This window comes from Schistocerca piceifrons, chromosome 5 (genome assembly GCF_021461385.2).
Source record: "Schistocerca piceifrons isolate TAMUIC-IGC-003096 chromosome 5, iqSchPice1.1, whole genome shotgun sequence".
NCBI lineage: Eukaryota > Metazoa > Arthropoda > Insecta > Orthoptera > Acrididae > Schistocerca > Schistocerca piceifrons.
The window spans coordinates 534,869,780-534,881,276 of record NC_060142.1 but is presented as its reverse complement, the minus strand read 5'-3'; the positions used below and the strand labels follow the sequence as shown (position 1 = coordinate 534,881,276).

Genomic DNA, 11,497 nt, shown 5'->3' with positions numbered 1-11,497 from the left:
AGAAGCTTTGATTGACAGGGAGACCGACCGCATCTTAATATGAGACTCCACTTCACCAAACTTGTACTCGATATTCTCCACAAAAAACAATTTCTTTGTGGCGGTGTGTGTGTCCCCATCTGTCCTGGTACAGATGAGGTAGCATGGAAAGTGTTTCATCCCAAGACGGTAAGCCTGGCCTTCCTCCCATGGTGTAGCCAGAGAAGGGGAAGTTGCCAGGTCATACGAAGCAGCATTCAATGGTCCTTCACCATTCGAAGAAACAGCTGTTTGAGAGCAGCCAGATTTTTGCAGACTGATGTGCTTCATGCGCCAAGCATCTGCCTTGATACCACCCACTCTGATCAGGGGCTCCACCCATGGGCGCTACCCAGCCACAGAAAGGGCCGCCTGACATGGCGGCCATTACTGGGAGTTCCAATACTCTAAGAAGATAAGCAACCACTCCTTGGCATACATGGTGAGGGAACAGCTCGGGTATCAGTACTGTGGTCCCTGTGTTGTCAGGGGGCTCAGCCAGATGGGTACATACGAGCCCCACCATGTGGACTGGCTACACATGTTGGTGACCCAGGAAGGTGGAAGGGGCCTACAGTGAGGAAGGGAGAAGGGAAGGAAGGGGGGGGAGGGAGGGAGACGAATCCATACTGCAGATGCTAGGGAGGGAGTTCTTCCCCAAATGGCTCATACTAAAAACAGAAAATTTAGAAGTGGAGGTCAAACTTCAAGTGCGGACCTAAATGCCAAAAAGGATGAAAGAACAGTCAGAAAGAACAAAAATGCAAACAATACAGGGAACCAGCTGGATAGCCAGGTTGATATGCTACCAAAGGATGGCGAGGGTAGCACTGGCCGATAGCTTGTAGGCTGCTCAAGGAGTCAGTACGCAGGAGAAATGACTCACCAGGGCATGAGCGGATGTGCTCAATAGCACAAGATATGGCCACCAGCTCTGCAGTGAAAACACTGCAGCCATCTGGCAAGGAGTGCTGTTCAATATGTCCTCCAAGAACATACACAAAGCCTATGTCAACATCAGCCATCGAGCCGTTAGTGTAAACACCTTCATGGCCCTGGTACATGTCGAGAATCGAGAGGAAGTCATAGCAAGAGCCGCAGGGTCAACAGAGGCCTTAGGGGCAAGTGAAAGGTCCAGAAGAATCTGCGGCCTATGTGTACACCATGGAGGTGTATGCGGACGGACCTGGATGGGAGGTGGTACAGGGAAGGACTCCAGTTCAGAGAGAAGGGAGTGGACACGAGCCACAATCGTTAGCCCTGATGTTGGCTGACAATGCGGGAGATGAACTGCCGTGATTGGGAAAAGGAGACGGTAATTCAGATGCGCAGGAGAACTAAGAACATATGCAACGTAACTGGCGAGCAGTTGTGCATGCCTAACCTTCAATGGAGGGACTCCGACCTCCACCAGGACACTGGTTACCGGAATCGTTCTAAAAGCTCCCGTCGCTAGGCAAATGCCACAGTGGTGCACAGGGTCAAGTACACGCAACGCTGAGGGTGCCGCCAAACTGTAAACCAGACACCCATAGTCAAGGCAGGATTGAACAAGGGCTCTGTAGAACTGCAGCAGAGTAGAGCAATCTGCACTCCTGTTGGTGTTGCTCAGGCAGCGGAGGGCATTGAGGTGCTGCCAGCACTTCCGCTTAAGCTGATGAAGGTGAGCTAGCCAAGTCAATCGGGCGTTAAAACTAGTCCTGTGAATCGATATATCTCCATTACAGAGAGTGGATCGTCATTAACATAAAGTTCAGGTTCCGGATGAACGGTATGACGCTGACAGAAGTGCATGACACACGACTTCGCGGTTGAAGTCATCCACATACAGAGAAGGGGAGAGCGACACCCTACAGCTGCTGCTAGGCCGTTAATGGCCACTAAAACTAGAGATACACTCAATATGGAGCCCTGCGGAACACCATTCTCCGGAATATGGGGGGGGGGGGGGGGGGGGGACTATGAGAGTCACCAACTTGGACATGGAAAGTACAGAGCGACAGGAAGTTTTGGATACAAATCAAGAGAGGGCCTCAGAGACCTCACTCATACAATGTGGCAAGGATATGATGTCGCCAGGTTGTGTAAGTCAAAAAAGATGGCAACAAGGTGTTGGTGTCTGGAAAAGGCTGTTCGGAAGGCAGATTCGAGGGACACAAGATTTCAGTGGTAGAGTGCCCCTGGAGGAAGCCGCGCTAACATGGAGCCAGTAGGCCACAAGACTCCAGGACCCAACACAACCACCAACACACCACACACTCCAGCAGCTTACAAACAACGTTGATGAGGCTAATGGGCCGATAGATATCCACATCAAGCGGATTTTAGCACCGGCATGATGGTGCTCTCCCACCACTGCGATGAAAAGACACCATCGCACCACATCCAGTTGAGATGTTTAATCATCAGACTGTGGATCCAATCCGACCCAGGAGGTGTGTCAGAGCAGTGTTCAAGGGCACTGAGGAGCTTGCACTCTGTGAATGGGGCGTTATAGTGTTCACTGTAGCATGTAGTGAATGAGAGGATTTTCCTTACCATCCACCGTTGGAGGGTGTGAAAGGCTGGGGGGTAGTTCTCCAATGCAGAGGCTCGAGCATAGTGTCAGCAAAGTCTTTGGGAATTGCATTTGCGTCAGTAGAGAGCATGCCATTCTTGTTCACCAATTATTCAAAAACAGTCTTAATCGCATTTATTATTATTATTATTATACCGCCAACCGGTTTCAACCCGACGTAAGGGTCATCTTCTGGGCGTTTACACCATTGGTCGACTGCTGGTGGTGTCACTCCTGCCTACATAACGGCAGGAAACTATGTAGACAGGAGTGACACCACCAGCAGTCGACCAGTGGTGTAAACACCCAGAAGATGACCCCTACGTCGGGTTGAAACCAGTTGGCAGTATAATAATAATAATAATAATAATAATAATAATAATAAATGCAATTAAGACTGTTTTTGAATAATTGATTAATCATACTAATTGCTGCTTCATTTCCACAACCATGTTGTCCAAAAATTGATGTTAATGCCAGGGACACCTGTTGGGGTCTGGTACCCAAAAAAATGTCTGATCTTCGACCAGTCTTGGGAAGGAGATGTATGGCACCCAATGGTCGACATGTACTTCTCCCAACATTCCCATTTCCGTCGTCAGTTGCTCTAGGGAAGGGTGCCACTTATGTAGCTGAAGAGCTCACCAAAGCTCTTTAATTGCCTCAGCGACATCCAGCGACCACCAAGGGACTGTCTTTCACCAAGGGGCGTCACGGAGAATGAGGGATCACATTATCCATCGCAGAAATTATTGTTGTAGTGATCTGCTCAGTCACAACATCGATAGCAACGCATGGGGGAGACTCAACGGTGACAGCAGAGTTGAAGGCTACCCAGTCTGCCTTGTTTAAAGCCCATCTGGGTAGGGGTCCATGGGCATGATGCTGAATAGTGACAGGAAGATGGGGAAATGGTCACTACCACACAGGTTGTCGTGTGCTCTCCAATGGATAGATGGGAGAAGGCCAGGACTGCAAACAAAGAGATCAATGGCTGAATATGTTCCATGTGCCATACTGAAATGTGTGGGGGCACCTGTATTTAAGAAGCAGAGGTCGAGATGTGACAGTAAATTTTCGACATCCCTACCTTGGCCAGTAAGTATGGTGACACCCCACAAGGGGTTATGCGTGTTAAAATCTCCCAAAAGTAGGAAAGGTTTAGAGAGTTGATCAATCAGTGCAGCCAATATGTTCAGGGTTACTGCACCATCTGGAGGAAGAAATACACTGCAGAAGGATGTCTTGTGTCATCCTTATCCCGACAGTCACAGCTTAAAGAGGGGTTTGAAAGGGGCACATGTTCACTACTTACTGCGTTCAGGACATATATGGAAACTCTGCCTGTCACTCTATTGTAGTCGCTACGGTTCCTGTAATATCCCTTATGGCCATGGGGGGCAAGGGTCCGCATTGCCGGGAACTAGGTTTCCTGGAGGGCAATGAAGAAAGCAGGTGTAAAGCTTAACAGTTGCCAGAGCTCAGCCAGGCAGTGGAAAACACTGCCACCATTCCACTGGATGATTAGATGTTCGTGAGACTGGGAAGGCATGAAACACTGAATGAGGCACTCTACACCTCAGTGTCACTTGCTGCCACCAGATGAGTACCTTGCGATCGACATACATTGTGTCTGAGGGCCCACCGAGATCTAGGTCCTCAGTGGATACCAGAATCTCCACCTCATCCTCAGACAAAGAGCTTGTAGGTAGTCATGGTGTGGGTGCCACTGTAGTGCCTTGGTTCTTGTGGGTCTTTTACTTTTTAGGTTTCTCTGGCTGCTCCTTAGGTTCTTCCAGTTGGGAGGACCGTGAAGCCCTACGACCAGCTACCTGCGGTTGCTTCAGCCACTGGTGAGTGTCAGCATTGCCACTGGTAGGAACCTGGGAAGGGAGTGACCCAAGGGATTCCTTCCTGGTGAGAGGTGCCGAAGAACACTTACGCTTCTCCGGCTGAGAAGTGGGGTCTGACCACCCCGATGGTTGGGGGGGGGGGGGGGGTGTTGCTCCTGAAATAGATTGTGCAGGAACAGGGAGGGAAGTGTCCCCCACCATCAAGGGGGCAGGTGGAGTCTGACGGCTCTGAGAGCCAACTGTAGGTGGCGGAACGGAAGATGGTAGAACCGGAGTCATAGCGGCGGTGTAGGTTGACGTCTCGTATTTCCTCTCAGTGTAGGTCAGTCGGTCCTGGGTCTTCTATTCCATTATTTTTCTTTCTTGCTGAAGAATCCTGCAGTCTGGTAAGCAAGGCAAATGGTGCTCTCTGCAGTTGACACAGGTGGGAGGTGGGGCACAGGGAGTATTGGTATGTGAAGGCCATCCACAATCCCGACAGGTGGTGCTGGAAGTACAGCAGGAAGATATATGGCCAAACTTCCAGCACTTAAAGCATTGCATCAGGGGAGGGATATATGGCTTTACATCACAGTGGTAGACCACCACCTTGAGCTTCTCAGGAAATATGTCACCCTCGAAGGCCAAGATGAAGGCATCGGTGGCAACCTGATTATCCCTTGCACCCCGGTGGATGCTCTGAACAAAATGGACACCTCACTGCTCTAAATTGACATGCAGCTCATCGTCAGACTGCAAAAGAAGGTCCTTCTGAAATATGATACCCTTGGCCATAATTAAGCTCTTACGGGGTGTGATGGAAACAGAAACATCTTGTCACAGGAGAGTAGTGCCCGTGACTGGGCTGAGGATGCTGTTTTGATCAAGACCGACCCTGACTGCAATTTGAACAAGCTCTCCAACTCCCCAAACTTGTTCTCTAAATGCTCCACAAAAAATTGAGGTTTCATTGACAAGAAAGATTCCCCATCAACTCTCGTACATATGAGTTACTGGGGCGAATAAGCTTCGCTGCCATCCTTAGCCTGGCGTTCCTCCCATGGTATGGCCAAGGGAGGGGCAAACAATTTGGAGTCGTATTTCTTAGCATCGAAGTTAGACCTTGACCACTTAGAGACTGCTAGTGTTTGATCACCAGCAAGAGATGACGTACTACAATTCATGGTGTGTCATCCGCCCTGATGCCACCCACTCCGACCAGGGGCCATCCCAACAGGTGCCACACAGCCATAGCAAAGGCCATCTGGCAGGATGGCCGTTGCTGGGAGTCCCGATGCCCCAGGGTGACGGGCATCTACTCCTTGGCATACATGTGTAGTTAACGGCTCAGTCATCAGCAGAGCAATTCCCGTGTAGTCAGCAGGCTACAACGTACAGGGTACATGGTGGCCTCACCACAACGGACTGGCTACCGTGCTGGATATCAGGTGCAAATGAGCTAAGAAGTCAGTTATCGTCAACAGCACAGAAAGCAATACTGCACAGAGGATGGAGGAAAATGCACCTAGGAGGGTGACCTCGCCCAACAGCTGGAGAAGAAGCGGAAGTACAGATCCACGTCGACGAAGGATGCGAGAGGTCTCAGCACAAGATGGACACTATGCACAATGTAAGGCACCCTTCCCCAATTGGCTCACTCTTTGGGAAAATGGAGGGCCTATTCTAGCACCCGCACCTGCAGGGGGAAATGGGAAGTGGTATGTATGCTCCACATGGGACATCACGCTGCCTCATACCTTCTTGATACAGAGGTTTTCCTTTCTGTGGAGGCAGTTGGCTTCTTGCACAGGGGAGTTGGATTGTCTAGAATGTCTTTCCTGTGTTTGAAGTTCTAATACATCAGCACATATTGTAAACCTACTTATGAAACACTGCAGCATGAGAATCATTTCCCCTCCAACTATCTCCCTTTGACTGCAAGAAGTGATCTTCAAATGGTTCCTTTGAGCCAATATTAAAGGCCAAATATTACATGTGCAGAAGAGTTCATGATCAAACAAAACAAGTGCTATGTGGTCTGTCTTTAGGCTATAAGGTTCTCCTCATAAGAGCTATGTAATGCCCCCTTTCCTCACATTTCTCATAGTTGATTTATAACATATGTTCATTACATGCATAAAAATTGTCAGAGACTTGTCTGTTATGTAATATACATTTTGTGAATTCACCTGGCAGTTTCAGTTATTTAAAATAAAAAGTGCACTAAATATGTAGCAGAAATAGAGCTTGGGCTACACTACAGATAAATCTGCTACGACAACTTTAAGTTCATGTTCATAAGGATCGTAGTTGAGTCAGACTCAGTAGCAATAAAATGCAGCAATACATTATGAAGCGACACAGAATCATAAGCAATTTGAAGGACCAGTGACAAAAAAATACACACACACACACACACACACACACACACGGGTGAGCAAGAGAGACTGTTGAGACAAAAGCTAATGATGGAATCTGTACTTTCATTATGGACCAGGATAGGAATGACTGCCAAAATGCCTCTGTGTGCACTGTAATTGACCTGATCTTATTTTCATTGTCCTAGCAGTTGTAATTTGCAGGGGGCTGTAAAGTATTCCTTGATTCCTCACTTAATACTGGCCCCTGAAACATGTTAAATAGACTCTTATGGGATAACTGATGTTTATCTGCAACCACGGTTCAAGGTTTTTTTTTAAAAAAAACAACAGTGCCCTACTTTGTGTCATTCAGTGTTCCATCATTTACCATGTGTAGTATGCATCTCCTATACTTCAAGAATATTCCAAGAAGAGTAAGTTCGTAAGAAATCTCTTCTAAAGACTGACTATTTTTTCAGTATGCAACCAATGAATCAAGGCCTGTCATACACTTCACCTACGACTGAGTCTACATGATCATCACATTTTATTTCCCACACTCAAATATTTGTATTAGTTAACTGATTCTAACCGTGACTCACTGATTTTATAGAATTTTTCGATATGATACTTCATTTTTGCTTGTGGTAAGTGCACAATTTTACATTTATGAACATTTAAACAAATTTTCAATCTTAGCACTGCTCTGAAAACTTATGAGAAGATTTTGGCAACTTTTTCAAACAGTAGCAGTATTTCATTACAAATACATGTATGATCTGTCAAATGTCTGATTACTATTACTATTCTCTGCTAGATTATCACAAAACACAAACAGTAAAAGATCTCATGATATACTTTCCTGGACCCATGCCTTACAGTACTTCTGCATCTGTTGAAAACTATTCATCCAAAACAACATGCTGCATCTTCTTTATCATGGAACCCTCAACCCAGGCACAAATTTAATTTGACAGCTCACAGGCAGTATTTTTGTTCATAAGCTTTGGGTGATACTGAACCAAAAGATTTTCAGAATTCAAGGAATACTGCTTCCACCTATTGCTTTTACCATGGCTTTTAAGGTGCCATGTGAAAACAGCAAGTTAGGTTTTGCATGACTTACGTATCTGGAATCCATGCTGGTTGACATGATGTAGGAAGTTCTGTTCAAAATTCCTTATTACGTATGAGTTCAGAATATGTTTCAAGACTCTTCAACAGAAGATGTCAATAGGTGTTTGGCAGAAGTATTGTGGGCCACTTACGCTACCCATTTTGTTTATGGTGAGGCCTGTAAGAGCTTTCAAAAAATGAGTCCAGCTTCTGATTCAAGATATCTGTAGTATACTGAGATTAAAAAAAAAAAAAAGGGAATAGTCCAGATGGAAAATTCTGTGTAGAATCTGATTCAGTTTCAACAATTTCAGTTGCTTCTTAGTGCCACAGTGCTAATATCAGTATATAACTCACCTTTTCAATGGTGTGAGAATTAAACTTGGATAGTACTCTTCGATCTACCTTCATAATCGAATATTTGAAAATGGAGTTCAATATTTCCTTCTGCCTCATGCTAGCCTCTATCTGGGCTCCTGTATCACACATTAGTGTCTGAGCATGGACTTTCATGCTACTGGTAGCCTTTGCATATAACCAGAATTATCTGGGTTTTATGAGGCCTTTTCATAAGATTCTGTTATAGTCATCAAAGGATTCACATACTCCCATTTTGACATTTCATTCTGCATATAAACTACTTGTGTATAGCCCTACAATTTTCTTTACAAAACTAACAGACGATATCGGGGAGGGCAGTACAAACGGTCAGAGATTTGTTTTACCCAGGAAGAGTGTCATAGAAATGCTGATGAAACTGAACTGGCAGATTGTTGACGATATATGCAAACTATGCTGAGAAAGCTTCCTTACAAAGCTTCAAGAACTGGCTTTAAATGATATCTCTAGGAAAATACTACAAAACACTATATATATTGTTCTCGTAAGGATCATGAAGAGAAGCAGATTAATTGCAGCACACACACACACACACACACACACACACACACACACACACACACACACACACACACACACACACATAGGCATGTAAACAATATTTAAACAAACACTCTTCCTATGCTCCATACGGGAATGGAATGGGAAAAAACCCTAATAAATGGTACAGTGAGGGCTACCCTCTGCCATTCACTTCACAGTGTTTTGCAAACTATAAAGACAGATGTAGATGCATACAATGGAGGGTATATTCCATTATGAATTGTTCCACTAGGTACATATCTATCCAGTGCTTGGTTCTCTACTTTTCTAAACTAGAGCTACAGTTCCTCTACATGATCCTACCAAGAGCTAAATCTTTCGACTTATTCCACGAGATATGAAACAAAACAATTTCATGCAATTTACTGAATATTTAGGACTTCCTACTTCTTTAGTTGCCCTTTGTACTTTGGTAATCATAGTTGCTACTGTCTCTTGGTCAGTTATAGCTGACATCTTTACTGTAGAGGTTAGGTTAAACCAAACTGAACTTTATTTGATCCTGTAGGATTACACTATATACAGTAAAAGTGTATGTAAAATAGAACTCATCAAAAACAGAAAACATTCATTGTCAGTTATGTCTTAAGGAGCAACCATTCTGATTACACTCTCTATCATCATTGACTATAAAGAACAACATACACAAATTTATGTTAGCAAGTACTCTTTAACACTGTAAAATTCCTTTTCAGTAACATAGTCTTTAAGTTTCTTTGGAAAGTTAGTGTCATCTACATTATGGTGCAGGTTTCTAGTCAGACCTTCTCTTTAAAGCTTTGCCTATCGGTCGGATCTGCTTTGCATATATCGTTCTTCCCCCATGTGTTGTAGGTAAGTACATTAGCATTTGTAATCTGCTCTGTATTGTATTTGTTGCCACTGTATCTAATATGTTTTTGTCATGACTGTGTTTCAACAGTGCGCAACCAACTACAGATTGTGGTGCACATTGGAACAAATAATGCCTGACATCTACGCTCCAAGGTCATACTTGGATCAAATAAGTAACATGTGCACTACACATCAAGGCAGCTACGCAAGTAACTGACTGTGTATGGTCTGCAAAGAATGACATTTTACAATAGGCAACTCTCAACCCAATACAGTTAACGATAGCTGTAGGAAACCCATAAATATCAGTATAAGATCCAAAGAAATGCCTCCCGCACATGAGCATACAAAAATTCTAGATGATAATTGCTGAATCATTCGTAACATAGTCCTAGAGTTTGAGGTGCCTCTAAAAAGCACTGAAGTTCACATAATATTAGGCACAGAAAGCTGAAAAAAGTGACACTAAAAATAGCGAGATCTATGTGGAAAATTTAAGCTATTCTGAATGGATAGTAAAATGAGAAATGGAGGTGGCATTTTTCTCACAGGAGGCAAGAAATTCATATCCACCGAGACAAAAATTGAAGCCACAAGTGAGACTGTTTAGGCAAGACTCAATACCAGGGGTGGGCAAAAAGTTATGACAGAGTCCTTCTATCAGCCACCTGATTTTCCTCCTGTTGAAAACGAAGACTTTAGAGAAAATGTCAGTTCACTTGTACCTAAATTCCCTATCATTGGAAGAGACTTTAATCATCAAACAATCAGTTTGAATAATTATAGTTTTGTTAGTGATAGACATGTGAAACATTAATAAAGGCCTTCTCTGACAACTACCCTGAAGAAATAGTTTGGAAATAGATTTAATGGCAACAAACAGACCTGACCTCTTTGTGGATATCCACATTGAAACTGGTATCAGTTACGACGACATAGTTATAGCAACAATGCATATTAAAACACAAAATGCAACTAAAACAAGCAGAAAGATTTATATGTTCAGCAAACTAGACAGTGACACAATAGTGTCACACACCAATGAGGAACTTTAAACTTTTTGCTCAGGACAAGAGCATGTACAGGATGTACCGCTGAAATTTAAAACTATAGTTGACCATGCACTGGATAGATATGTATCCAGTAGAAGAGTTCATTATGGAAAATATCCTAAATGGAATACACTCACTGTAAAGAAACTTATAAAGAAACAGAGACTACTGTGTAACAGATGTAAAACAAAGCACAGGGATATGGATAAAAGTGTTGCTGAATGAAACATGTTTGGCAGTAAAGAAAGCAATGCGTGAAGCCTTTAGTGTGTCGCGGGATATTTTGCCAAGCGCGTGACTTAAAAGTATGTACGTGTTCATAAAGTAAATATGCGTCCCAATTATTGATTACTTACCTTTACTCTGCAAATCAGAAAGCAGGGCTACGAAGTATACCCCTACTGTCAGCAGTTACATTCTCAGCGTAACCTGGTTCTTTTAAAACAACTAAAATACTACAAGCGACAGGCAGTAACAAGTTTGTTTAACCAGCCACATCCACTAACCATAACAAACATCATCTCATAACACTTGTATACCTCGACTTGAAACTGGCGGCACAAAATACAAATATGTCACACCTATCGTTTAATCACAAACATCTCTGATACGTGTAACACAGTTTTTAGCATCTGTTTTTTTGTATAAGTTGGAAGAATAAAACGCGAATGTGATTAATAAATTGAAAGTGACAGCAGAAATGATTTCATTGAAAAAACTGTGTTTTTTTTATCTCGATGCGGTCAATCGTGCAGCGCGATAAGGTCGATAAATTGTGCATCTGAG

General features: G+C 43.9%; 1 protein-coding gene across 4 annotated transcripts in view; it reads right to left on the bottom strand.

Moving 5' to 3' along the window:
• LOC124797966 (TBC1 domain family member 31) overlaps nt 1-11,424 on the bottom strand; it is a 308,974-nt gene extending 297,550 nt beyond the window's left edge. For 2 of the 4 annotated variants that reach the window (XM_047261131.1, XM_047261132.1), the window contains exon 1: nt 11,068-11,424. The gene's annotated coding sequence lies outside the window, so the exon portion shown is untranslated. The remainder of the gene's footprint in view (nt 1-11,067) is intronic. The other 2 variants (XM_047261129.1, XM_047261130.1) reach the window with 2 other exon arrangements.
• Nucleotides 11,425-11,497: the final 73 nt, after the last annotated feature.